Source organism: Rhinoderma darwinii, chromosome 1 (assembly GCF_050947455.1).
Source record: "Rhinoderma darwinii isolate aRhiDar2 chromosome 1, aRhiDar2.hap1, whole genome shotgun sequence".
NCBI classification, from domain to species: domain Eukaryota; kingdom Metazoa; phylum Chordata; class Amphibia; order Anura; family Rhinodermatidae; genus Rhinoderma; species Rhinoderma darwinii.
The window spans coordinates 434467451-434494459 of NC_134687.1; the positions used below are offsets into that span (position 1 = coordinate 434467451).

The window sequence follows — 27009 nt, forward strand, 5'->3', positions numbered from 1 at the left end:
GCGCAGTGTATAGTACTATTATACTCAGGAGTGCAGTGTATAGTACTATTATATTCAGGGGCAGAGTGTATAGTACTATTATATTCAGAAGCGCAGTGTATAGTATTATTATATTCAGGAGTACAGTGTATAGTACTATTATATTCAGGGGCGCAGTGTATAATACTATTATATTCAGGAGTACAGTGTATAGTACTATTATATTCAGGAGCGCAGTGTATGGTACTATTGTATTCAGGAGTAGTGTATAGTACTATTATATTCAGGAGCGCAGTGTATAGTACTATTATACTCAGGAATGCAGTGTATAGTACTATTATATTCAGGGGCAGAGTGTATAGTACTATTATATTCAGAAGCGCAGTGTATAGTATTATTATATTCAGGAGTACAGTGTATAGTACTATTATATTCAGGGGCGCAGTGTATAATACTATTATATTCAGGAGTACAGTGTATAGTACTATTATATTCATTGTATGATACTATTATATTTAGAAGCATAGAGTGTGGCATCATGAGAATTTTATCTTCGTTTACAGGTGCGGAAATGTTGGAAAAGTGAGGAGCCGAAGACATCTGAGGTGTGAACTGCATAAATGGGCAGTGCCCGAGAGAAGTCATCATAGAGGTCTGGATCGGATGGAGAAGAAAAGAGAAAAAGAATCTGAGGCGTCACCGGTGAGTCACTCAATATAAATGTTTATTCTACCTGTGACTGATCAGTACTGTGGTCACTGTATAATCTGCAGCGAGATGATGGATGGTAGCATTCTTTTTTGTTAAACAGCAACTCCCAGCATATCCTAACCATTGTTAAGGCCATACTGGGAGTTGTCGTTTTATGTCGTACAAATTTATACAGCAGGGGTTAAACTGAATTTGCAAATGATCTCTGTACTGAACTGTATTTGTTCTGGTGCTGTATATATGTACTGAGCTTGGTTCTGGTGCTGTATATATATATATATATATATATATATATATACACTGTGCTTGGTTCTGGAGTTATATATATGTACTGAGCTTGGTTCTGGCCTTGTATATATGGTCTGAGCTTGGTTCTGGGGATGTATATATGTACTGAGCTTGGTTCTAGTGCTGTATATATGTACTGAGTTTGGTTCTGGTACTGTATTTATGTACTGAGCTTCGTTCTGGGGCTTTATTTATGTACTGAGCTTGGTTCTATTGCTGTATATATGTACTGCGCTTGGTTCTGGTGTTGTATATATGTACTGAGCTTTGTTCTAGTGCTGTATATATGTACTGAGCTTGGTTCTGGTGCTGTATTTATGTACTGAGCTTGGTTCTGGTGTTGTATATATGTACTGAGCTTGGTTCTAGTGCTGTATATATGGACTGAGCCTGGTTCTGGTGTTGTATATATGTACTGAGCTTGGTTCTAGGGCTGTATATATGTGCTGAGCTTGGTTCTGGGTCTGTCTGTATATATTTACCTTCTCTTAAGGTAAAAGTATATGTTAAATCTACTTTTACCTTAAGAGAATGTAAATATATACAGTAAAAACTAAACCCAAAAAACCATGGAGGAAGCTAAGTTTTTTTCCAATTCACCCATTATATGGTACTTTACATGGTGCCAATAAAAACTATAACTCCTCGCGCAAAAAAATAATCCTTCACACACCACTCCATTGATGTAAAATAAAAAAAGTTATAAAGCTCCTGTATCTACAGAGGGGGCTGTATAGCGTTATCTACAGAGGGGGCTGTATAGTGTTACCTACAGGGGGGCTGTATAGCGTTACCTACAGGGGGGGCTGTATGGTGTTATCTACAGGGGGGCTGTATGGCGTTATCTACAGAGGGGGCTGTATGGTGCTAACGCCATACAGCCCCCCCTGTAGGTAACGCTATACAGCCCCCCTGTAGGTAACGCTATACAGCCCCCCCTGTAGGTAACACTATACAGCCCCCCTGTAGGTAACGCCATGCAGCCCCAACCCCCCCAGAAAAATCTGACCTACAGTGTGTCCTACAAAAGACATGTATCCCCTATACACAGGACAGGGGATACATGTGTGATCGCTGGCAGCGATAGGGAGAACGGGGGACCAAAAGTCAGAGGTTAGTCATGGAGAACTTCGGGGGACTTTCGGTCCCCCGTTCTCCCTATCGCACGACGGCAGAAGTCATCTCTGTGTAAGTGTCATACTGTCAAAGTGTCCTGGCAGTTATACATGGCATAGATCTAACATCCATCTCTCTTCTCTACAGGTATATAATCCATTTCATTCCTGCATGAACCTCATCCCTGCTGTAGCTGCATTTCAAAAAGCTGAAACTTTTATTTTATGGTATATAATCCATTTCATTCCTGCATGAACCTCATCCCTGCTGTAGCTGCATTTCAAAAATCTGAAACTTTTATTTTATGGTATATAATCCATTTCATTCCTGCATGAACCTCATCCCTGCTGTAGCTGCATTTCAAAAAGCTGAAACTTTGATTTTATGGTATATAATCCATTTCATTCCTGCATGAACCTTATCCCTGCTGTAGCTGCATTTCAAAAAGCTGAAACTTTTATTTTATGGTATATAATCCATTTCATTCCTGCATGAACCTCATCCCTGCTGTAGCTGCATTTCAAAAAGCTGAAACTTTGATTTTATGGTACTCTGCTTTCCTGTGTTGCTATATAGTCTAATGTTATCTCAAAGTTTTGTCAAAGTGTTTGATCGTCGTTAAGTTTTATGATCATCCAGACCTGCTAGTTTGTTTGTTTATCTCTGCATAGCTTTTCACCTCATGTGTCTAGTTGATTTGATTAATAGCTGAACGAGCTTAATTAGGCCTAGATCTGAGCATCTACTCCCCTATAAATTTAGATATAGCATATGGGGAAGGCACTCGTGCAGGGGGGCACGAAGGCAGAAGTCATCTCTGTCTAAGTGTCATACTGGCAAAGTGTCATGGCAGTTATACATGGCAGTTATACATGGCAGTTATACATGGCAGTTATACATGGCAGTTATACATGGCAGTTATACATGGCAGTTATACATGGCAGTTATACATGGCAGTTGCACAGTGACAGGTAAGCTGCATTACCAAACCAGACAAACTAGCCCACGCTCTCAATATTAGATTTCTAACTATCTGTAAACAAACATGTTTGCTACCGCTCTCATCATTATAGCTGCTCTTGGTTTTCTATCCTATCGCCCATTTAAGGGCAGATTCACACGAGCGTTGCGTTTTTGCGCGCACAAACAACGCAGCGTTTTGCGAGCGCAAAAACCATTTGACAGCTGCGTGTGTCATGCGTGTCTGATGCGCGGCTGCGTGATTTTCGCGCAGCCGCCATCATAGAGATGAGGCTTGTTGACGCCCGTCACTGTCCAAGGTGCTGAAAGAGCTAACTCTTTCAGCACCCTCGACAGTGAATGCCGAACACAACAGCGAAAAACCTGTAAAAAAAAAAGATAAAGTTCCTACTTACCGAGAACTTCCCGGCCGTTGCCTTGGTGACGCGTCCTTGGTGACGCGTCCTTGGTGACGCGCCTCTCTTGACATCGGGCCCCACCTCCCTGGATGACGCGGCAGTCCAAGTGACCGCTGCAGCCTGTGATTGGCTGCAGCCTGTGCTTGGCCTGTGATTGGCTGGAGCTGTCACTTGAACTGAAGTGTCATCCCGGGAGGTCGGACTGCAGGAAGGAGACAGGAGTAATCGGTAAGTTAGAACTTCGGTTTTTTTTACCGGTTCATGTATTTTGGGATCTCAAGTCACTGTCCATGGTGCTGAAACAGTTTAACTCTTTCAGCACCATGCACAGTGAATCTCTCCCGACGTCGCGGACCGGAAATTTTTTTGCCGGGTTCGGCCAAAACGAGTTTGGCCGAACCCGGTGAAGTTTGCCTCGGTTGTCGGGGTTCGCTCCTCGCAAAGACACTCCGTTTGGATGCTTGGAAACAGAAAAGCACGTGGTGCTTTTCTGTTTCCATTCATCCTTTTGACAGCTGTTGCGCAAACACGCAGTTCGCACGGAAGAGCTTCCGTGCGACCTGCCTTGTTTTCACGCACCCATTGACTTCAATGGGTGCGTGATGCGTGAAATACGCAGAGTTATTGAACCTGTCGCGTATTTTGCGCAGTGAACAAACGCTGCGCAAAATACACGGACTGTGTGTACTGCCCCATAGACTTCTATAGGGCATTGCGTGCCGCGCGAAAACCACGCGGTCTACAAGCTGCCAAATCACGCTCGTGTGAATCCCCCCTAAGACTTGCCCAAAAACAGTCCGCATCAGTCCTTCTCTCCTGGCCTCACCCATGTACAGCTCCCATTCACTATTCACTTTCCTCAGTCAACTTAACCCATCTCATCCCACTGCCCAACATAAAAAACGCTCTCATAAATCACAGAACCATCTGCTGTCTCTCTCCATTCTCCTGCTATTAGCTGCAGGGGACATCTCTCCCAACCCTGGGCCTCCCTTTTCTTCTGCCAAGCTCAACCACTTACCTGCCACACATAGAAACCCTGCAAATCTTCTTGCCATCCCTTGTATGTCTTCTCCTGTCTCTTTTAACTGTGCTCTCTGGAATTCTCGGTCCGTGTGCAACAAACTCACCTTTATTCATGACTTATTCCTTTCCAGTGGCGGATTAAGAAGACCATGGGCCCTGGGCTGTTACCCAAACTTGGGCCCCCCTTCTCCACCACCACCCTGCCGCGCCGTAACTATTGCTAACACTACCTAAACACTAGTACACAAAGTAGGCACATTATGCACAAAGTACACACAGTACACAAAGTACGCACATTATGCACAAAGTACGCACATTATGCACAAAGTACACACAGTACACAAAGTAGGCACATTATGCACAAAGTAGGCACATTATGCACAAAGTAGGCACATTATGCACAAAGTACACAAAGTAGGCACATTATGCACAAAGTACGCACATTATGCACAAAGTACACACAGTACACAAAGTAGGCACATTATGCACAAAGTACGCACATTATGCACATTATGCACAAAGTACGCACAGTACACAAAGTACCACATTATGCACAAAGTACACAAAGTAGGCACATTATGCACAAAGTACGCACAGTACACAAAGTACCACATTATGCACAAAGTACCACATTATGCACAAAGTAGGCACATTATGCACAAAGAACGCACATTATGCACAAAGTACACAAAGTAGGCACATTATGCACAAAGTACGCACATTATGCACAAAGTACACAAAGTAGGCACATTATGCACAAAGTACGCACATTATGCACAAAGTACACAAAGTAGGCACATTATGCACAAAGTACGCACATTATGCACAAAGTACGCACATTATGCACAAAGTACACAAAGTAGGCACATTATGCACAAAGTAGGCACATTATGCACAAAGTACACACAGTACACAAAGTACGCACATTATGCACAAAGTACGCACATTATGCACAAAGTACGCACATTATGCACATTATGCACAAAGTACGCACATTATGCACAAAGTACGCACATTATGCACAAAGTACACAAAGTACGCACATTATGCACAAAGTACACAAAGTACGCACATTATGCACAAAGTAGGCACATTATGCACAAAGTACGCACATTATGCACAAAGTACGCACATTATGCACAAAGTAGGCACATTATGCACAAAGTATGCACAGTACACAAAGTACCACATTATGCACAAAGTACGCACATTATGCACAAAGTACGCACATTATGCACAAAGTACGCACAAAGTACGCACATTATGCACAAAGTACGCACAGTACAAAGTAGGCACATTATGCACAAAGTACGCACAGTACACACATTATGCACAAAGTACGCACAGTACACACATTATGCACAAAGTACGCACAGTACAAAGTACGCACATTATGCACAAAGTACACAAAGTAGGCACATTATACACAAAGTATGCATAGTACACAAAGTACACACGAGTATGCACATTATACACTAAGTAGGCACATTATACACAAGTATGCACATTATACACAAAGTACACCTTGTAAACACATGAATATGGGCATTAAACATACATGAATATGGATATTAAACACACATTAATATGGACATTAAACATACATTAATATGGACATTAAACACACATGAATATGGATATTAAACACACATGCACTTACCTTTTATGTCTTCACTGCAGCTCTTCTCCTGCTCACAGCACAGAGCCCGCCGACAGTCTCCCCTCCCCCATGTCCCGACAGCTAGCAGCAGAGATGTTTAGAGCAGGGAAGGGGGGCTGGAAGGGGAGCTTCTAAAGCAGCACAGACCACGGCTGCTAAGTAGAAGCAAAGCTCCCCTCGCCTGACAGGTGCGGTCCTGGCACCGGGGCTCCCTCCGGTGCTAGCGACGCCACTGGGCATGAGGGGGTTGGGCCCCCTGGCAGTCTTGGGCCCCGGGCGACCGCCCGAAACGCCCTAATGATAATCCGCCACTGTTCCTTTCTAACTCTCTCAACCTTCTGGCTCTTACAGAAACATGGCTACACCTGTCTGACACTGCTTCCTCTATCTTATGGTGATCTCCAGTTCTCTCATGCCCCCAGACCTGAGAACAGGCAGGGTGGAGGAGTAGGTATACTTCTTTCCCCACACTGCACTTTCCAGGTCATTCCCCCGGTCCCCTCACTCACATTTCCCTCTTTTGAAGTCCACACCCTCAGACTCTTTCACCCTTTTCCCCTCCGAGTGGCAGTTGTCTACCGCCCACCGGGCTCACCCCGCCAATTCCTGGATCATTTTGCTGCCTGGCTTCCACAATTTCTATCCTCTGAAACACCCACTCTCATCATGGGTGACTTCAACATCCCCATTGATAACCCAATCTCCTCATCTGCCTCCCAGATTCTATCTTTAACCTCGTCCCTCGGTCTGTCACAACTTACTAACTCTCCTACACATGAAGACGGGCATTCGCTTGACCTGGTCTTCTTCCGGCTCTGCTCAGTTTCTGACTTTACTAACTCTCCTCTCCCGCTTTCTGACCACAATCTTCTCTGCTTTACTATCAAATATTCTCTGCCTCTTCAGGTCATCCCTACGTATCAGACATACAGAAATCTACATGCCATTAACACTGTGAAACTCATAGACAGTCTACAGTCCTCATTGTCCCCTATCTCTTCCCTCTCCTGTCCCAATCTGGCTGCCAAACTTTATAATAACACTCTCAAAAATGCATTGGAGGAAGCAGCCCCCACTACACTCCGAACCACCCGACAAAGACGACGACAACCCTGGCACACGCCTCAATCCCGCTTTCTTCAGCGGTGCTTGAGATGTGCCGAACGACTGTGGAGAAAATCGCATTTGGATGCAGATTTCATCCATTACAAATTTATGCTCAAAACTTACAACTCTGCCCTTCACCGCGCCAAACAAGTCTACTTCACTTCTCTCATCTCCACACTATCTAATAATCCAAAACGCCTCTTTAATACTTTTCACTCCCTCCTTAGTCCTAAAGTGCAGACGCCAATCACAGATCTAAGTGCTGAAGACATGGCCAATTATTTTAAAGTTAAAATTGACAACATCCGGCATATTATCTCCCAGTCCCCTAGTAACATCGATCCCCTTCCCGCCCGCACTCCCTCTTCTTCACTCTCAGCATTTGACCCAATAACTGAAGAATAAGTCTCGAGGCTCCTCTCTTCTTCTCGTCCTACTACCTGCCCTAGTGATCCTATCCCCTCGCACCTCCTCCAGTCCCTCTCCCCAGCTGTCACTAGTCACCTCACTAAAATATTTAACCTCTCTCTTTCCTCTGGTATCTTTCCCTCCGCTTTTAAACATGCCATTATAAACCCATTATTGAAAAAACCAACTCTTGACCCATCCAGCGCTGCTAACTACCAACCAGTCTCTAATCTGCCCCTCATCTCCAAACTCCTGGAACGCTTGGTCTACTCTCGCCTTATCCGCTATCTCTCTGCTAACTCCATTCTTGACCCCTTACAATCTGGTTTCCGCACTCTACACTCCACAGAAACTGCCCTTACTAAAGTCTCAAATGATCTCTTGGCGGCTAAATCGGACGGTAAATCCTCTCTCCTGATTCTTTTGGATCTCTCTGCAGCCTTTGACACTGTAGACCACAAACTCCTACTTAACATGCTCCACTCTATTGGCCTCAAGGACGCGGCTCTCTCTTGGTTTTCCTCCTATCTCTCTGACCGCTCATTCAGTGTGTCATTTGCTGGTTCCACTTCTTCTCCTCTTCCCCTTGCTATCGGGGTTCCTCAGGGATCAGTCCTAGGTCTACTCCTCTTTTCTCTCTACACAGCTCCTATTGGACAAACCATCAGCAGATTTGGCTTCCAGTACCATCTCTACGCTGATGACACCCAATTATATACCTCTTCCCGTGACATCACCCCTGCTCTAATACAGAACACCAGTGATTGTCTGTCCGCTTTCTCTAACATCATGTCCTCTCTCTATCTGAAACTGAATCTTTCTAAAACTGAGCTCCTTGTGTTCCCACCATCTACCGTGTTTCCCCGAAAGTAAGACAGTGTCTTACTTTCTTTTTATCCCCAAAAGCCCGACTATGTCTTACTTTCGGGGTATGTCTTATATTGTAAAAAAATTGTCGAATTTTTTTTTTTTTTTTTTTCACAAACTTTATTTAACTGTTTTACATTTTTTTTTTTAGTCCCACCAGGGGACTTCACTATGCGATGTGCCGATCGCATATATAATGCTTTGGTATACTTAGTATACCGAAGCATTATTGCCTGTCAGTGTAAAACTGACAGGCAACCTATTAGGTCATGCCTCCGGCATCGCCTAACAGGCAGATGCTGAAGGCAGACCTGGGGGTCTTTGTTAGACCCCCGGCTGTCATGGAAACCCGACGGCGACCCGCGATTTGTTTGCGGGGGCGCCGATCGGGTGACAGAGGGAGCTCCCCCCTCTGTCAAACACATTAAATGCCGCTGTCACTATTGACAGCGGCATTTAATGGGTTAAACTGCCGGAATCGGCGCGCGCTTCGATTCCGGCAGTTGCAGCAGGAGCCAGGCTGTGTATAACAGCCGTGCTCCTGCCGCTGATGGAGACGTATGGAGAGGGGGGCGGCGCGGAAGTGGGCAGGAGGCGGCAATACCCCCGTGTTTCCCCGAAAGTAAGACATATGTCTTACTTTCGGGGTACGGCTTATATTAGCCGACCCCCCTGAAACCCCCGATACGTCTTACAATCGGGGGTGTCTTACTATCGGGGAAACACGGTACTAACCTCCCTAAACCTGATGTCTCCATCTCTGTGTGTGGCACTATCATAACTCCTAAGCAGCACGCCCGCTGTCTCGGGGTTATTTTTGACTCAGATCTTTCCTTTACTCCTCACATACAATCACTTTCACGCTCCTGTCATTTTCACCTCAAAAACATCTCCAGAATCCGCTCTTTTCTTACGGAGGAAACCGCCAAAACTCTCATTGTTGGTCTGATTCACTCTCGTCTGGACTACTGTAACTCATTACTAGTCGGTCTTCCCCTCACTAAACTCTCCCCTCTCCAATCTATCCTCAATGCAGCAGCCAGGCTCATCTTTATGACCAACCGCTACACCAACGCCTCTAATCTGTGCCAGTCACTACACTGGTTGCCCATCCCCTTCCGAATAAAATTCAAACTTATTACTCTCACCCACAAAGCTCTCCACAGTGCTGCACCTCCTTACATCTCCTCCCTTATCTCTGTCTACCACCCTACTCGGGCTCTACGTTCTGCCAACGACCTTAGATTAAAATCCTCCATAATCCGAACCTCCCACTACCGTCTCCAGGATTTCTCTCGTGCTGCACCCGTCCTCTGGAATGCGCTACCCCAGACAATCATATTAATTCCCAATATCCACAGTTTTAAACGTGCCATGAAAACACATCTATTTAGACAGGCCTATAACATTCCCTAATCTGACTCCTTTCCATGGCCCTCCATTTAGATTAGTCATCAGAATAAGATTCCCTCACACTCCTTCTCTTCATGTCCGTCATACACGGATACTGGCTGGTGACCGGCTCATGCAGCTTTATGTTACCACCGCATGTGTATAAAAATGGCCGGACCATTGTAGAGAACAAACACTACTACACTTTGTGTCTCCCTTATGTCCTCATAGATTGTAAGCTCTTGCGAGCAGGGTCCTCACTCCCCAGGTTTGAATTGTAAATGAACTTTGTCACTATGTAATGTCTGATATTGTTTGTTTCATGTTCCCTCTAAATTGTAAAGTGCTGCGTAATATGTTGGCGCTATATAAAGATTATTATTATTATTATTATTATTATTATTATTATTATGTATCCCCTATCCTGTGTATAGGGGATACATGTCTTTTGTAGGACACACTGTAGGTCAGATTTTTCTGGGGGGGTTGGGGCTGCATGGCGTTACCTACAGGGGGGTTGTATAGTGTTACCTACAGGGGGGGCTGTATAGCGTTATCTACAGAGGGGGCTGTATAGCGTTATCTACAGAGGGGGCTGTATAGTGTTACCTACAGGGGGCTGTATAGCGTTACCTACAGGGGGGGCTGTATGGCGTTATCTACAGGGGGGGCTGTATGGCGTTATCTACAGAGGGGGCTGTATGGTGCTAACGCCATACAGCCCCCCCTGTAGGTAACGCTATACAGCCCCCCCTGTAGGTAACGCTATACAGCCCCCCTGTAGGTAACGCTATACAGCCCCCTGTAGGTAACACTATACAGCCCCCTCTGTAGATAACGCTATACAGCCCCCTCTGTAGATAACGCTATACAGCCCCCTCTGTAGATAACGCCATACAGACCCCCCTGTAGATAACGCCATACAGCCCCCCTGTAGGTAACGCTATACAGCCCCCTGTAGGTAACACTATACAGCCCCCTCTGTAGATAACACTATACAGCCCCCTCTGTAGATAATGCTATACAGCCCCCTCTGTAGATAACGCTATACAGCCCCCTCTGTAGATAACGCCATACAGCCCCCTCTGTAGATAACGCCATACAGACCCCCCTGTAGATAACGCCATACAGACCCCCCTGTAGATAACGCCATAATGCCCCTGTAGATAACGCCATACAGCCCTCTCTGTAGATATCTACAAAAGGGGGCTGTATGGCGTTATCTACAGGGGGGGCTGTATGACGTTATCTACAGAGGGGGCTGTATGGCGTTATCTACAGAGGGGGCTGTATGGCGTTATCTACAGAGGGGGCTGTATGGCGTTATCTACAGGGGGGGCTGTATGACGTTATCTACAGGGGGGGCTGTATGGCGTTATCTACAGGGGGGCTGTATGACGTTATCTACAGAGGGGGCTGTATGGCGTTATCTACAGAGGGGGCTGTATGGCGTTATCTACAGAGGGGGCTGTATGGCGCTATCTACAGGGTGGGCTATATGGCGTTATCTACAGGGGGGGGGCTGTAAAAAAGGCATTATCTACAAGGGGGGGGTTGTGTGACACCCAGGGGAGGGGGGCCCCAGTCAAAAGTTTGCTATGGGGCCCAGTCTTTCCTAGTTACGCCCCTGCCTAGAATGTAAGGACTACAAATTTCCATCATGGGAGCTCTGCGTGCACCTACACCACTTTACACACAAACATCACTGCTGCGTAGAGCACCTTACACTTCCCTAGCACTGTGCACACACAGCCAACTCTGCTATGCTGTGAGCACAGTATACACCAACCAGCGCAACAGCGCGAGGCCCCTCCCCCAGCACGTGACTGGTCACATGATCGTGACGTCACCACAGGTCCTAGAGCCCACCACTAGCCTGGGTTTTAAGGCTCCGTGTGAGCCGGAGATAATGCAGCAGGTTGGTTAGGGTTTTTTTTTACTGCAATGTACGTACGTATTTAAATGAGTATATAGAAAAAAAACGAATGACAGGGTGAGACATGACAAGAGTGAGAAGATCAACCCATCATCCCACAGCATTCTGATAGAAGGTATAGTAACTGCAGCCTTCTAATAAATGCAATGCATGATGTGTGAATGCTGTCACCATGGAGCCCTCACCCACTGGATTGCATGATGGGCTTTTGATGACATAGACAGGCAGGAGAAGGTGACTTGGATTCTTATTGATTTGCTATTGTTTCTTTATGATGGTGCTTTAGTGGAGATTACAGCACTGCTGCATAGGATTTTGGGCTATTGCTATAATCCCCAGCAGTAATCTGCACAGGCAGATGGGACTACGTTATGTAAAAGCACTGCAGATTATGTCATGCCAGCAGCCCAGTCCACAATCACATAATGTCCTTTGCCATGCATTGGTAATTTGTGGGGGAGGGTGATTAAGTGTAATATGTATGCTAAACAGGTAGTGCGATCTGCAGCAGTCCTCCAGCCGTACACTGTTCGCAGAGGGTTTGGCCGGGCTGTCCTGCAGAACAGTCCTTGTCTATTGGTGATCGGATCTATTGGGTGCCACGTCCGCCTCCTCCTGTACTATGACATATTGCTACACCAGGCAGCTTTCACAGACCCAATTTCTTTTCCCCTGTGAATTTGAATTCGATAATTTATTGAAGCTGCATAACAGGCCCTTTTAGTAGCCGGCATGATGTTTGGAAACACAATTTATAAAAAAAAAAAAAAAAAATTTGCTGTTGAGAAATCCAATTTATTTTTTAAACCGATTAACTTTTTTGTGCTTTTTTTATGATCTATTAGTGATAGAAATGTGATTTTTAACCTGTAGAAAATCGGACAAAACTTGCAAAGGACTCTGATTGGTTCAAGCTGTTGTCATGGAAATTGTAAGCCACTCACGGGCCATCTATTGGAGGGTTGAGTGCCTGCATTTCTGCTGTATAAATTGCGCTAATTTCACATAAACGTCGTATTGTTATTCATGGGGCTGATTTATAAGTATAATCAATTTAGGCGATGGTTCTGTGGATTGATGTCATTGATCATATATTTGTAGATCGCAACTATAGGGATCCTGAGGGCTTGTGGACTGATAGCGATTGAGATCCTTTTTTATAAAAAATCGGAAACCAATATCATGTTTATCCTTCCATCTCTGCTATTTTTTAAGAAAATATACAAAGTGTTCTGGAGTTTTTTTTAAAAGGCATTCTTCTTATTGTAACGTGTTTTTGAGAGTATTTAAAACTGTACCAGAATGGTACACCGGATAGCTGACAATTGTCTGATCGCTGGGACCCCCACTGATCGTGAGAACAGGGGTACCGAACCCTCCATTCCTCCTCACTGCACCAAGTCTATGGGACTGCCGAAAAAAGTCCTAGGAGCCAGTTAACCAATGCACCTAGAAATAATTTTTCTGGCGTCCAACTTTTTGGGTAGTTTTCTGTTGTCTATGAAAATTCTTTCTGCACTTCTTTGCCAAGGCAGTCCATTTACGCGTCGTCGTTTGACAGCTGTCAAACGACGATGCGTAAATTACAGGTCGTCTGCACAATACGTCGGCAAACCCATTCAAATGAATGGGCAGATGTTTGCCGACGTATTGCAGCCCTATTTTCAGGCGTAAAACGAGGCATAATACGCCTCGTTTACGCCTGAAAATAGGTTGTGTGAACCCAGCCTAAAAGTACAACTGGGCGTGTATTATGTGCGTACATCGGGGCGTTTTTACTTCTTTTACTAGCTGGGCGTTCTGACGAGAAGTATCATCCACTTCTCTACACAACGCCCAGCTTCTGGCAGTTCACGGACACAGCGTGTTCTCGAGAGATCACGCTGTGTCGTCACTCACTTCTAGCCCCAGGTCCTGCATTGTGTCGGACGAGCGAGGACACATCGGCACCAGAGGCTACAGTTGATTCTGCAGCAGCATCGGCGTTTGCAGGTAAGTCGATGTAGCTACTTACCTGCAAACGCTGATGCTGCTGCAGAATCAACTGTAGCCTCTGGTGCCGATGTGGCCGACACGATGCAGGACCTGGGGCAGGAAGTGAGTGACGTCACAGCGTGATCTCTGGAGAACACGGCTGTGTCTGCACTGCCAGAAGCTGGGCGTTCTGAAGAGAAGTGGATGATACTTCTATACACAACGCCCAGCTAGTAAAAGAAGTAAAAACGCCCCGATGTACGCACATAATACACGCCCAGTTGGACTTTTACTGTAAACACGCCCACTTGTACTTTTACAAGCCTCATTTACATAAATACAAAAATGGTCATAACTTGGCCAAAAATGCTCGTTTTAAAAAAAAAACAAAAAACGTTACTGTTATCTCCATTGCAGCGCCGATCTGCTGCAATAGCAGATAGGGGTTGCAAAATCTGGTGACAGAGGATCTCTTATGGGTTTTTGTTTTTTGAAACCTCATACCTCCCCTTATTCCTGGCAGGTAGCACACTGAAGAAAAACATGGTAGTGTGCATGAGGACGCATTGTACCTGGGGACGTATTACTGTGTTTCCCATGAGCAGACATACACTATTCCATAGGCAAAATATTGGCGGATTCTTGGGACAACACCAGGAAGTTAATTTCTGTTCACCCTTCCTAATCTACTATGAAATCTCATCCGCACATAAACAGAGCAATATTAATTGGATTACGGTATATTATGTAATTTTAGTATATGAAATTATCTAATATATAATCGTAGGTTTTCCTGCGTTATGGTTCATTGTCATTTGCCATTTTAGCTACACAATTTATATTGAGGAAATCCTAGTAGTATAGGTTAATCATCTAGATTTATCTGTATATGTATTTATTTATTGTGTATGTGTGTGTGTATGTGTATATATATATATATATATATATATATATATATATATATTGTGTGTATATTCCTCATAGTAAACAATTGATTTGTTCTCCTTCAGCTCTTGTGTTTCTATTACGCTATTGTGGTTACTGTCGTAGTTCTGTATGTTTATGTAATTTAAGTTTATGGACATAGTATGAGTACATACTACTCTGTGTACCTAAAACTCATCCTGGAAAAACTGGTAGATTGTAGATCAACAATACCATCCAGGTAGTAACAACCTCAAATATCTGCTATAAAGGATCATGGTAGTGAAGAACTTAAAGGGGTATTCCCAAATTCGATATTTATGGCATAACCACAGGATATGCCATAAATGTCTGATAAATGCGGGTCCTATATCAAGGGGTCACCCGAGCCATCTTATGCCTGGTGAGGTGGCATCTTGTCGCAGGTTCCGGGCAGAAACTAGTGGGGAAGGAATCTTTTGTAAGTGCTGCTCAGCTGTCTCTGTAATTCCGTAGAATGGAATGGAGAGAGCCCCCCCCCCCCCTCCTCTCTCTCTCTCTCCACTAGTCCCTGCCTGGAATCTGTGGCCACCGTAAGCAGGCGAAACGGGGGTTGGGTGACACCCCCCCCCCCCTTTTTTGATACAGGTGCAGATCCCAGGGCTGGGACCCGTATCTATCAGATATTTATGGCATATTCTGTGGTGCCCCGACACTTATAATTACTTGTTCGGCCAACCGCTATTCCTCCCGATACCCCTTACTTTATACTTTTTTTCCTCTAAGGATCCACTCCTGGTTTTGGCTCAGAAAAAAATGCTTGAAAAACTGCACCACATTGCCCTGTGTAAACCTGGCCTGCACATTGACCCACACCCATGTGTAGAACAGGGGTGGCCGCAGCATCCAGGTAGAGAACGAATGGAGAGGTGGCTGCACGTGTTTGCAGCACTCTGAAAATTTCTGTGGGAGTTCGGAAACAGCTGAGCAAGCGCAGACACCTCTCTTCATTCTCCGCCTGAATGTGGCGGCCGGACTTTCCCCACATTGGACTCACACCTATAAGACATTAATGGCATATGCTGTGGATAAGTATCTGAGATAGGAATACCGCTTTAAATGTGTGTAATGTAATGCAAATTGTTTGGCTGTGAGTTTGCTCTTTCAAGGTCATAATGCAATAGAAAAGTAAAAAAAAAAAAAGGTTTAAATGTGCAGATTGTTGGTGAAATGTCTGCAGCAGAAATCTGTTCCATACATCTAAGGCCGGATTTACACGAGCGTGTGCGTATTGCGCACGCAAAAAACGTGGCGTTTTGCGTGCGCAAAAGGCACTTAACAGCTCCGTGTGTCATCAGTGCATGATGCGCGGCTGCAAGATTTTCTCGCAGCTGCCGTCATTAAGACACTCCGTTTGGATGTTTGTAAACAGAAAAGCACGTGGTGCTTTTCTGTTTACATTCAGAGTTTGACAGCTGTTGCGCGAACCACGCAGTTCGCACGGAAGTGCAGCATGCGTGGTTTTCACGCACCCATTGACTTCAATGGGTGCGTGATGCACGAACAGCGCACAAAGAAAGGCAATGTCGTGAGTTTTACGCAACGCACTCGCGCTGCGCAAAATTCACGCACTGTCTGCACGGCCCATATCCTAATATAGGTGTGTACGACACGCGTGAAAAGCACGCGCGTATAATACGCTCGTGTAAATAATACCTAAATTAGGTTTGTAAAAATCCAAGCACACGCTTCAGAAACCACCCCATATGGATGTAATGGCCTGATTTATGCTGCAGAAATTTCTGCAACAAATGTGCCACGTAATAATCTATATCCTAATGGGTCTAGTTGTGATTTGCAAACATGAATTCCTTGAGATAAAACTTTTTAGTTAAAGAGGCTCTGTCACCACATTATAAGTGCCCTATCTTCTACATAATGAGATCGGCGCTGTAATGTAGATTACAGCAGTGTTTTTTTATTTAGAAAAACGATAATTTTTGACGGAGTTATGCCCTATTTTAGCTTTATGCTAATGAGTTTCTTAATAGACAACTGGGCGTGTTTTTAAATTTTTGACCAAGTGGGCATTGTGGAGAGAAGTGTATGACGCTGACCAATCAGTGACCAAATCCGTGTCCTACACTTCTCCCCATTCATTTACACAACACATAGTAATCTTACTAGATCACTATGTGCAGCCACATACACACACATTAACGCTACTCAAGTGTCCTGACAGTGAATAGACATCACTACCTTGCAGGACGTGATGTCTATTCACAATCCTGAAACTTCGGTAACGTTTGTGTGAGATTTACAGCAAGGCAAGCGTAGTCTGGCGAGATTACGCTGTAAACTGTCATTTAAAACGAGATTACGCTTGCCTTGCTGTAAATCTCACACAAACGTTACCGAAGTGTCAGGATTGTGAATAGACATCACGTCCTGTCTGGTAGTGATGTCTATTCACTGTCAGGACACTTGAGTAATGTTAATGTGTGAGTATGTGGCTGCACATAGTGATCTAGTAAGATTACTATGTGCTGTGTAAATGAATGGGGAGAAGTGTATGACGCTGATTGGTCACTGATTGGTCAGCGTCATGCACTTCTTTACAACGCCCACTTGGTCAAAAAGTAAAACACGCCCAGTTGTCCATTAAGAAAGTCATTAGCATAAAGCTAATATAGGTCATAACTCACGGTGTAGTAGACAGAAAAAACAACTAAAAGTAGATGATCCAGCGCAGTCAAGTTTAAAATAGAACGTTGTTCCAATTTTATTTGGATGATTAAAACAAAATCGTTCCCAAATGTAAGGGTGTACACATGGATAAGGTGCCTACGCGTTTCAGACGTACACCACGTCCTTCCTCATGGCTTTTTTTTGCTAACACATATGTGTCAGAACGAGGTTTATATCCGGTTACCAACAGGTGAAAATTAGTGTTGTCACAGCAAGGTGGTGCTGTCCAGCATAATGGTGCTAAAGTGAAGAGCCGCTCATAAAACATCGGCAGTCTATGAATAAGTGCTATCCAGTACGATGGTGCTGTCCAGCAAAGTGGTGCTGAAACGAAAGGCCGGTCATAGAGCATCAGCGGTCTGTTAGTTAGCTATATGCTACATCATTGTTAGATAGATAGTTACCAATGATAGGGTTGAAAATAAAGCTAATCCATATTTATCCTTGCCTAGTGGATAGGATATTTATACTTATTATTGTTTATTTGGTTATCGGATATGAACCTTTATTATAGTAGTACTCACATCGAGATATTAAAACCTAGAAAACACGCTAAAAAAATACATAATTTGAACACATTAAGACAATACATGAACTGGAACATACATTGGTCTTCGAAGGTAATTATTGTTGTTACAAGTCTCAATCAACTGCAACGATGTTTAATTGGCAGATAATGTAATGAGGGAGGAACCCGTTGGTATGAACAATTAGGTTTTCACTTGTAAAATCTACGAATATTGACAAGTGCTTTTAATTATTTAGTTATGTTTTATTCTGCCAATAATTTCATAAATTATTTTGCTAATAATGAAACATTAATTCTTTTTTTAGATTTAGACCTTTGGGAAACCTCGTTTTTAATGTGAATATCCAATATCCTATTTTGTTTTAATCATCCAAATAAAATTGGAACAACGTTCTATTTTAAACTTGACTGCGCTGGACCATCTACTTTTGGTTGTTTTTCCCGTCATAACTCCGTCAAAAATGATAGTTTTTCTAAATAAAAAAAAACACTGCTGTAATCTACATTACAGCGCCGATCACATCATGTAGAAGATAGGCCACTTATAATGTGGTGACAGAGCCTCTTTAAATGCAGTCCCCCATGTTCTCATATCTGCCCTGTGTCTCTTATTAAAATCCGCCCTGACAAGTAGGCAGCTGTAAGAGCTACAGTCTCTTTAAGCCACATTTCACTCTATGAACTGGCTACCACTTAGTGTACCAATTGTGATTAGTTTTTTTGCCTAAATCTATAGTACATGTTAATAAATAAAATATTGTAATGCAGTCTATTATTTGAATCTGTAAATGTTCATAAACCTCCTCAGTCACCAATAATGCTTCTAGTGTAAAACTGTAAGTGGGGGGGGGGGGGGGTTGCAGCTTCACTTAATGTTTTTGTAAAACAACACAAGGTGGAGGGGTAGCGGCAGGGGGAGACATTTGATTCGTTCAGATTACACAGCACAGCTTTTAGGTGACGCCAGAAGTAGTCCACTCACTAAGGAAGGAGAACTTGAGCATTTACAGAAACCATTCGAGGGGGAGGCAAAAGACCCAAAATATTAAGGTTATATTGCAACATTTAGGTTCGTACCGGAGTCCTCTTCTCTCCAGATGAACAGCATTAATGCTCTGCAAAGCTGAACAAGTGGGCTCCGATACAACCGCTAAATTGACACTGAAGAAGTGTCTCAAAGCGCACCTAACGTTTCAGGTGACTGGAATAATCTGTTGTGTGTTCATGAGGAATAACACTGTGTCTGGCCACTGTGACTTGTATCCTGCAATAATTTTGTATTTTTTTTAAAGCAGAATTCCCCTTGGCAGACTATCTCTAATTCTGATTTCTCTGAGCTAGTGTTTGGAGCCTAACGGCTATCATATCTTCTATACACTGCATACACACAGAAGAGAGCATCCTGCTACCCAATCTCTTTGTAGCACACCCTCAGAAGCAGCAGCAGCATGTAGGACATTATAGAGCAGTATAGCTGTGAATCCAGCACTGGGTGAGATGGAACACTTAACTAGAAGCTGCTGCAGCATCACTCTGCCTCTCACTCTGCTCCCTTCCTTCTCCATACACTTCTATGGGCAACCGTAACCTGAGCCCTCAGTGATCTGATAGTTTGCCTTGTCTTGAGGAGACTGATTTTGCAGTAATTCCAGAGTGAGTGAACAGATTGGAGGGTAGAGGGGGGGCCTGAAAAATGGCGAAAGAGAGGCATTTTTTGCTAATATATTACAAAGTTTCTTATATTCACCTGTACTATTGATTTATGCAAAGTTTGTTGAAAATTTTGTGACGATTTAAGTCCATGACCACTAAGGCTTCATTCACATCTGTGTTGGGGTCCCGTTCTGTCTGAGGTTTCCGTCAGAACAGGTCCCTGAGGAGATACAAACCGACACCGACGGAAACTAGAGGTTTCCGTTTCCATCACCATGACTACGCTATTGCTTCCGGCAAAACAACGGGGCCAGTGCACAACAGACACAAACGGGAATCATGGGCACCGGATCCGTCACCATTTAAATCAATGGTGATGGTAAGGAAACCTCTGGTTTCCGTCGGTGTCAATTTGTGTCTGCTCAGGGTCCCGTTCTGACGGAAACCTCAGACGGAACGTCAGAACGGGACCCCAACGCAGATGTGAACGAAGCCTTAGAAACAGGAACAGTCCTGTTTCTAAAGAGGCAGGTCTGCAAGGAAGTGTGGTACATGGATCCCAATTGGCCTTGACTTAGTAGGATCATAGAGGGGAGTACATTTACCCCATTAGCTTAAAGGGGTTTTTCAGCCACTAAAAATGAATGGCATATCCTGAGGATAAGCTGTCAATAGCTGATGGTTCGGGGTCCGGCTTTCGGGACCCCCCACCGATCAGCTGTTTTGAAGGGGCTGCAGCGCTGCTTTCCCTTCATTTCTTTTTGCTCATTGTAAATATTCGACACGCATTTAGTGGCTATTCACAGGTATTGCAGCCTTCTTCTCCCATTTAAGTGAATGGGAGCAGAAGGCTGCAATACCTGTGAATCACCGCTAAATGCGTGTAGAAGATTCACAGTGAGCTCGTACGAGCACTGTGGCCCCTTTTAAACAGCTGATCGGCGGGGTCCCGAAAGTCTGACCCCAGACCCATCAGCTATTGACGGTCTATCCTGAGGATAGGCCATCAATATTTCGTGGCTGGAAAACCCCTTTTAATATTTATGGAAACCTACCTTAAAGCTCTGCCATTGGAAATTCTGGAGGGCGTTTAGTATGCTTTATTGGAGCACCATTTTATATATATCCTAATGTAAAATGTCTTGTCCCCGTAACCAGTACCCTTCATGGAATTTGGAGAAAAAAAAGCAATACTGCACGTTTTCATCTCCTCTTTCCAACCAGGAGGATACCAGTGATCCCATAGACTCCTCAATAGAAGGTGTTCAGTAAAACTGCCAGGCTCTTCAGTCCGGCACTAGAATGCCAGAAGTCTTCTTTTCATTTTAAGCAGTATTAGTTATGCCCTACTCGTGGCCCCAGGGCTGCATGGAGCCCATGTGTGTGTTTGCACTGGGAAGACTTGGCTGAAGGCAGCTGGTATCTGACCGATCTATTGTATCCTGCACCAGGGTAGGAAAGTAGCAGATCTCGCAGGTGAAGGGCGTTACAATGATCAACCACTTCTTGACCATTCACCATATTGTTTTTTATTATTTTATACCTACACTCCTGAATTGAGGTTTTCCTTTTTAAACCCTTGATTTTTAATGGTTTGCAAAGTGTAAGTATGTTGAGAATCTATTCATATTGACGACAGTCTGGCCATGGAACGTAAAAATCAATAACTGGAATGTTAACGTTTCAAGATTATACATGTTCTGGTCTTGAACTAGCGGCCCGTCTAATTTTGTCGTTAAGTTGTAGTGCTACAGATGTGGAGTGATGATGAGTGAAGCAGAAAACAGAATTCTAAAGAACCTATAGTAGAGAAAAGCAAGTTATTTATACTTATGTAGCACAAGGATTGGTTTAGACCAAATGAATGCGATGCGCATTACCCGCGGATTTGCTCCGTGTATTTTCGTGTGGCCAATACCGCAGCGTAATACATAGCAACAAAGTAAATGAGATTTCAAGAAATCTTTTCTACATGTTACGGATGGTTTTTCTGCACGTAAATTGACCTGCGGTGCATATTTTAAAATCCGCAGCATGTCAGTTTATCTTGCGTTTCAGCTTGCGAATTGTATGTGACATGTTTTAAAGAAGCGCACCAAAATCCACAGTATAAATGTAAAAACCGCACCTAAGAACACTAAAAAACGCACTTATTAGGTGCGGATTTTTTACCTGCGGAGTCACCTGCGGTTTTGATGCAGGTTTTCTGCACCAAATTACACAACGTGTGCATATAGTCCTTAAGGTTCAGACAAAGGCAGGAAAATACTTCTATGAAGGAAAAAAGTAGCTACTACTTTTCAAAATCAGAACTTTTGTATTTCAGAAATCCTATTATATAGGTTTAAAAAAAATTATAAAAAAAAAAAAAGTATAGTCCTAGCCTAAACATGCAGCATGAAGAACTGGAGGTTTACACTATTATTTTTTTTACTTGCATTGTTTATTTTTTACACCTTTTTGGCGGGTCACAGATAACTGAAATGAAAGGATCCCTTCATTTCAGACGGTTGTGGGTTCTCTCCGGTAATTCCCCTTCTAGAAGGCTAAAAAAAAGCTGCTATCTCTGAGAACTAAGGAGTAGTGTGGTGGTCTTAGGGCAGGCAGATAACTCGATGGCTTTCCATATTGGTAAGGCTACATGCACACGACCGATTGTATTTTTCGGCACCGTAAACAACGGATCGGTTGTTTTTGCGGTCTGTGTTTTATTAGTGTATCCTTCACATCTGTTCCGTATATCCGCAAAATTGCATCAGTTTTTCATCCGTATTCACGGATCTTCAAAAAAAAAACAAAAAACGAAGGCAGGAATTTATATCAATAGCTTGTTCCAACCACCTGAGATGGGCACATTATTCCTGTCGACTGGAAACTCATCCGCAGAACACGGACGGTATATGGGACAGCACGCGGATGGCATTTGTGTGCCTTCCATGGCTTTCTCGTTGCTATAGAATTGAGTGGGTGAGACCGAGCCGCAAACACGGACAGGAATACGACTTGCTCTGAGTTTTGCGACGGCCGCCACACAGATTCGTAAAAAAAAAAAAACAACACAGTAGTGTACATGGGGCCATAGAAATGAATGGGTAAGTGTGCTTTCCGTTATATGAACAGATGGAACAATGACAAAAACAATGGTCATGTGCATGGGGCCTTAGACTTATGGACTTGTCTATCTACATATGGCTGTGTTCATCATGATATAGCTTACTGTTACCTAACCTGTGGCTCTCCAACCGTTGCAAGACTACAACACCTAGCAGCCGCAGACTGTAAAATTACAACTGCCAACATGCCCTTGCAAGCTCTGAAAAAGCCGCAGATTGGAGACCACTAATGTATGCTTCCTAGCACCTGCACTGGAAGACTGATGGTTTTTTGCTTCAGTCTTGGGTACTGATCAGCCATATGTAGAAGGAATCTCACCAAAGTTTTCCTAAAACAAAAATAAACCATCTCCTTATCTCGTCACTGGAGTGAAATGCAAAATGATCTGTGTATAACGTAATCGCTCATTCGTTTCAAAGGTCAAGGAAATATCCATATAATGGTTGGGAAGGGCACGCAGGGGATAAATCCCATCAACGTGTTGTATGTTCATACCCATCGGTCACAATACCATATGGGTTGGTTTTATTTCAAGGTAACAGTATTGGAAGTAATTAAGGAGTTCATGACTAAACAGTAAAAATGCTTCACTGGGTGCTGACTCTCGCAGATTGTGACCTCCAAACTGTATGCTAATTGCTATTAAGTCAAGCAGCGAAATAAAGGAACCAGAATTTACTGTACAGATGACTAATCCTCCGTGGGGCAGCATGAAAACTTCTTCCTGGGTGAGAACAATGTTAGTATTAAAAAATGGCTGCTCCCGTCTGGTAGATTTGGTTCAGATGGATCGTGGATGTGGTTTATCATGAGTTATAAAAATAATTAAAAAGTGATTTTTTTTTTAATTTTTTTTTAGTTGTCAAAGGCTCTGTCAGGTGCTGCGTGCTTCCAGGGGAGAATACCTAATACATATGTAGTCTGATGGAACATGGCACTTTTTTCTTTTTATTACGTCAAAGGCATACGGAGGTAGAGTAGAGGCTCTATGTACCAAAACAAAGCTATAATACTGCCATGTGCATAGTCCTTCTGAAAACAAAATTCTGTAAAGCCATGGGTTACGGCTTATGATTTTACAGGAAAGCCATGATGGTATCACAGATCTGTTATGATCCGCCACCATCCTTTTATGATCCACTACTTTTTTTTTTATTATTATTGACTTATACTAGGTCTATCAGGTTTCTGTTCTACGCTATTCTGACCATTAAGACGCAAAAATCCTAATGGAAAATAACTAATGCAAGTGTGAACTGTACCTTACACCAGTTTTTTTGTGTGTTTCGTTTTTTTTTTTCCTCCTAGAGTAGTACCGTCAAATGGTACACATTCACATACCACGTATGGCTGTTTTGTGCAGCAAAAGCACCGTCTCATATAGGGTATGTTCACATGGTCAGGATTTGCACTAGGCAAATTCACTGTGGATTTTGGAGGTAGTCAATATCAGAAATCCGCACTGAAACCCTGATATCTGTCACCGATTGCCACGCACTTTGAGGGAGTTAATCTGCAACTTTTCAGTGCGGATTCCGCGACAATAATGAGCATGCTTTGCATCTTTAAAATCCACAGCACAGTCCTTATTTCATACAGATGTTTTCTATACACGAGGTATACAATACTCTGTTTATATGTGTTGCCGGTGGAATGCTCGCCAATCCTGTCAGGAGTTAGTTGCAGAACCCTTAACGGAAGAACATGGTCATATACTCTTTAAAATTGACAGCAGGACAGGGGATGGCATAACTTCTACCATCCCCTGCCCTGCTGCTGGTTTTTTTAAAAGTTCCGGATAACCCCTTTTATTTCCGGAACTAAGAGCATCAGCTGCTAGATAGAAAGAATCTTGCGATATTTCTGAATGCAGGTTTTGCCTCATTTTTAATTTTATTTTAAATAATTAAAATTGTGGATAAAATAAATATGCGGTTTCGTTCTGTTATTTGCCACTTCTCATCTTGCCTGTTTTTTTCTGCTCCATGCCTGTCTTTGTGTTTGGAGAACGAGATAGAAAACATGGATGATGATGCCAGGAACAGAGGAGGTCTGCTGCATGCTCAGGCATTAAATATTTGTAGTCCCAGCAGCTGGTCCTGAGTGGGTGTATTACAGAAACAGCTTTTCCCTTCACTAGCGTATTTTGTCAATACAACACTATTAAAGTAAAGCAAAGCTGCAGATAAGAGGATGTTTCTGTTGTCGCATGTATTTTCTATCATAAATGCTCTAATTAAATGTCTGTTATATAAACAAAAGCTGAAAATAAAATAAATATTCTGAAAGGGAATGTGTCGCTAGAATTGTTTTTTTTGTTGTTAAACAGTTAGTATATAAATGATTACACATTGTTCTAATTTTTTTAATTTTTTCACAAGTCAGGAAATATTATAAATTAGATTCTAATTTATAACATTTCCCAGTGCTGGTCACAAGAGGGAGAAATTCCCAAAATTGCCGCATTGGCATGTGGTAAAGCAACCACATTGCTTTATGCTGCAAAATTGGAGAAGACACACTCGCTCTAGTGTACTCAAACAATCCCCCCTCCTTTATCCTGGCTAGTGCCAGGAGAAAGGAGGGGGTTGAATGTTCAAACCTCCTACACTCTGTGCCGCCATTTTTTTAGCGAATGCACAGTGTAGGAGGATTAGATACAGTGGTAATCAGACAGTATAACACGAACATAACTTACCTGCTCCTGCAGCTGTCGCTGGCTCCGCTCCCTCTGCTCGCTTCTGAACATATGGACGGAAGCCGCGTCCGGAAGTAGTCATCTTACTGTCCGGCCGCAGCTTCCGGTCCACATGAAAATCGCGCCGTTCCCACACAGACGGCGTACACTATAGTGAATGGAACGGCTCCGTTTGCATTCCCTATGGGGATGTATGTGCCGTATTTCATCTCTGTATGTGTCGTTAATCGACACATACAGAGATGAAAAAAAAATGGCAGCCCCCATAGAGAAGTAAAAGAAAGAAAAAAGTACAACATAAATAAAATGTATTTTAATGACATAATAAAAGCAATAACATATAAAAAAAAAAATTTTTCGTGATACCTTCCCTTTTAATCATAGCTTGCGAAACTAACACAGTTTAACCCCTTATGGACACAGTCTGTTTTTGCCTGACAACATGGGCTAGTTCACATGGGAGGAATTTTCCTCCTGCAAAATATGCTCCAGGCGTATTTTGCACAGTGGTTTGGTCAAAACACTCGTCGAGGCGTTTATTTTCTGTCTCCCACTGATTGAAATGGGGTTTTGGAGGCAGAAACCGCCTCAAGATAGGTCATGTCGCTTTTTACCGCGAGGCGTTTTTTCCGTCCGTTTTTTGACGAGTTTTGCAGAGCGGTTTCCGCGCCAAAAAACTCTTTTTTTTCTTCTTGAGAGGTGCAGAAAAAAATAAATAAAGCAATTCTCACGTTTTTTTTTATTTTTTTTCAATATACATTTCTTCACTGTGCGGCTTAGATTATATGTTCACTTTAATCTACGGTTATTATGACCACAGAGATGCCAAATATGTATTATATATCAGATTGCTTCTTTTTCAAAAAAAGCTTCTGAAAAAAGATCTGGGATTTAATTGGTTGCTGTGGGCAACGTCTCCACTTGCATCAGCTGTAGCTCTTACCTAGGTATTCTCTTCTCAAAATCAAGTGGCATAGGAGAGGTTCTGCCAACAGCACTGGGTAAAGATTACAAAACCAGATTCACAAAATGTTGTATATATACTATGGAATTGGGAACTGTTAAGCCGCTTTTACACAGGCCAATGATTGGGCAAATGAGCGATCACCTGAACGCACGTTCCCAATAATTGCCTTGGGAAAACAGGGCAACGATCAGCCGATAAAGGAGCAAATGCTTGTTCATCGGCTGATTGTATCGTTTATGCAGGAGGAAATATTATCGTTGTCGGCAGCACATCTTCCATGATGGAAATGCATGGGGACGAGCGATCATAGTAACGATCACTTGTCCTCATACATACTGATCGTAGCTCCTTGTGAAAGGAGCAAACAACCGCCGATGAAAGAGCTGCCTTTTATAAAAAAAATTACGTTACATTTGTGGCCTTTGGTTTCTGAGTCTTCCTTCACCCAGCAGAAACTTATTGTATCTGTTAAAAATTGCAAATCACCTTTGAACATCTCTGCCACCAAGGGCTTTGCACTGCTTTTAAAATTATCCCCTCTAGCAGAAGATAAA

At 43.3% G+C, this 27009-nt stretch overlaps 1 protein-coding gene across 3 annotated transcripts in view; it reads left to right on the plus strand.

The window, feature by feature from the left end:
* Positions 1–3655: 3655 nt before the first annotated feature.
* Positions 3656–27009, plus strand: part of ASPHD2 (aspartate beta-hydroxylase domain containing 2) — a 93381-nt gene continuing 70027 nt past the window's right edge. The window contains exon 1 of one of the 3 annotated variants that reach the window (XM_075830869.1): positions 3656–3701. The gene's annotated coding sequence lies outside the window, so the exon portion shown is untranslated. Of the gene's footprint in view, positions 3702–11767; positions 11985–27009 lie in introns of those variants that run through there. The other 2 variants (XM_075830859.1, XM_075830851.1) reach the window with 2 other exon arrangements.